We start from the raw sequence: 2,792 nt of genomic DNA, 5'->3' as shown, positions 1-2,792 counted from the left end.
AATTGTAACAGCCCTCCTGGGTCACCACTGCCTCTCCAGGGTCTTTTCCCAGGCGCTGGACAACACCATGTCACCACATGATTGCCGGCTTTCCCACTGGTGGTACAGTGGTTATTCCTCACCCCACCCTCACGGGGGTCTTTTGGAACCTCCCCAGACTCGAACCTCCAACCTCTACCACCTTAACGAAGTTGAGGCGAAGTCTGGTACCATTGAGTCAAGTAAGATATGTAACACCCTCAAAAATACAAACTGATTTTTTGCAAATTATTAAAACCATTATCATGGTAGAAAATTTTCTTACCATGATACATCCAAGACAATATACCACAGGCCTTAAAACATCTCAAAAAAGCAATTAGAACCATGAGGGACAGTCAGGATCCTCATGGCATGATATTTAAATTAGGTCATGAATCAAGAGAGACAAACATAATCCTCTTGGTCAAATAAATACTTTTAATAAAAAGGATTAAAGTTTACATGCTTCACAAAGAAGATATGTCCTAAGTTGGCACAAGATACATTGTATAATCTAAAATAAGAGGCAACGTAAAAGATGGTGTCTCATACACCATAGTTACACCTCTGGTGCTTTCTCGGCCGGACTCGCTCCTGTAAAAATATTAACCACGGGGAATGAGACTTAAAAGTCCCAGTAACCAAAAATTAATATGTAATGATGCATGCGATTGTAACTAATCATGCGATTGCTAAGTGGGCACACAAAACATTTAATCAAACAATATTTCCAAACAAACCGAACAAGTATTTAATTTGCATGACTGCACCTTATATCCTCCTTTCACCATGCTCGGACGCCAAATCACCCGGCCAAAGGTGAGTTGGACCAAGCGACACGCCACTCATTGGGTCCAATGAGGGCTTACCACGTGGTAATAATTAACCGAACAGAAATTCCCATTAACACCATACATTAAAATACCCTGACAAGTCATGCATCATTCAAATATCCAAACAGAAATATATCCGAACAATAATATCTCATCATGATAAACAAAAATAAATTTTTAACCCACTTGGCAATGATTTCACGGAAGTATATAACAGTATTTATTTTCAATAATTCATAATTTTCCAAACAACAAAACAACACATAACCATTCACAAACACACCCATCACAACACATTAATAATGGTTACCTTGTGTCTTGAATAACAAGTTCCCCTTCACAACTCCTTTTTCACCACTATCTTTGTCAATATAATCTACATAATTATTTCACAATACTATATATTAATTTTACATTAAAATAAATAACTCTAATTTAAATAGTTAGAAAGTCTTAGATCTATAATCCATATTAACACTAATTTAAGATTTATGCCGCATTTAACTTCCCAAATTCTTTTCTAAAATTCTCGTACCCTAATAAACTATTTTTTTATCCTCAAATCACTTCTAGTATCACAATTTCATCCTTCTATATTCTAAAAATTCATCCAAAAATAAATTAAATTTTAAAATTATCCTGAAGCCTCAAATCACCTTTCTATAACCTCAAAAATACCTATTCATATTTAAATAAATATTTAATAATCATAGGTTTATCCCTACATCTCAGATTCCACATAAATTCAACCATATAGATCTAATTTTAACTCAAAAATTCTTAAACATGAGTTTCAACCTCAAGAAAATATTCTATAATATTTACTATATCCCTAAGAATTTTAACCTATATTTTTAATCCATCATATCATCAGATTAACTATCCTATAGAAAAATCCTAATCAAAATATTTACTCTATCCTACAAAATAATCATATCACTAGAAAGCTAATATTATTTAGAAAATAACTATAAAATTAATTTTGTAATGAAATAAATTTTTAAATGCTAATCTAAACAGGAAAGTTAGAACATACCTGAAGAAAAAGAAAATAATCCTCCCTTGTGAGAAAACGCCGAGCAACGTGAGAGGAAGAGAGAAAAATAATATAAAAATGGGATTGTGAGTCCCAAAATTATATTAAAAAAAACTATAGGTTTGAATTTAATTATTCAAACCTTTGGGCCAAAAGTTGCAATTTTCTCTAAATTGCATCTTAGCCTCTCATGCTTCCTAATGCACACACCCCCTCCTTTTTATACATGAAGGCACCTCTTCTCTTCCCTCATCTAACCAATGTGGGACTTAGAAACAACAACCTTCCACCCCCTTTTTTTGTTCCTTCTACCTTCTCTCTTTTTTTTTTCAACACATACATAAAAAAATTATTTATGTATTATATCTTAACTAAATATTGCTTATGTGGTTTTAAATTTAAATTTTTAAATTCATAATTAAATACCTAACCATAATATTATTTCTAAATAACCTCAAATAATATAGATTCCTATTATTATCATTTTTTTTCTCAAAACCTAAATTCCACAATTTCTTTATTATATAAAAAAATCAGGATGTTACAATTCTCCCCTCCTTTTAGAAATTTTGTCCTCAAAATTTAATAGATAAGCATAGAAACTATGTACCTAAGCAAATAAATGTGGATAATCTCGCCTCATACTCTCCTCGGTTTCCCAAGTAGCATCACCTAAGGCTCCACCCTTCCAAATCACCTTCACGAGTCGGATGGTCTTATTGCATAGTTGTTTGTCCTTAAAGTCCTCAATTTGCTCCGGTTCGGATCTAAAGGTCAAATTCTCCCTCAATTCGACTTCTTCAGGTTCAATAACATGGGAGGGATCCAGGTTGTACTTCTTCAACTGTGATACGTGGAACATATTATGGATACCTGTAATCTATGGAGGTAATGCAACTCTA

The 2,792-nt window shown here is 33.0% G+C and overlaps 1 long non-coding RNA gene across 1 annotated transcript; it reads right to left on the bottom strand.

The window, feature by feature from the left end:
- Nucleotides 1-468: 468 nt before the first annotated feature.
- Nucleotides 469-2,168, bottom strand: LOC129301579 (uncharacterized). Its single transcript, XR_008591044.1, has 3 exons — nucleotides 1,891-2,168; nucleotides 1,165-1,230; nucleotides 469-615 (listed from the first exon to the last, which is right to left on the bottom strand). It is a non-coding gene; the product is annotated as an uncharacterized LOC129301579 (long non-coding RNA).
- Nucleotides 2,169-2,792: the final 624 nt, after the last annotated feature.

This window comes from Prosopis cineraria, unplaced genomic scaffold (genome assembly GCF_029017545.1).
Source record: "Prosopis cineraria cultivar Desert tree isolate PC_DT_omini unplaced genomic scaffold, ASM2901754v1 PC2220, whole genome shotgun sequence".
Taxonomy (NCBI): domain Eukaryota; kingdom Viridiplantae; phylum Streptophyta; class Magnoliopsida; order Fabales; family Fabaceae; genus Prosopis; species Prosopis cineraria.
The sequence above is the reverse complement of the archived record's forward strand: the minus strand, read 5'-3'. Positions and strand labels throughout refer to the sequence as shown.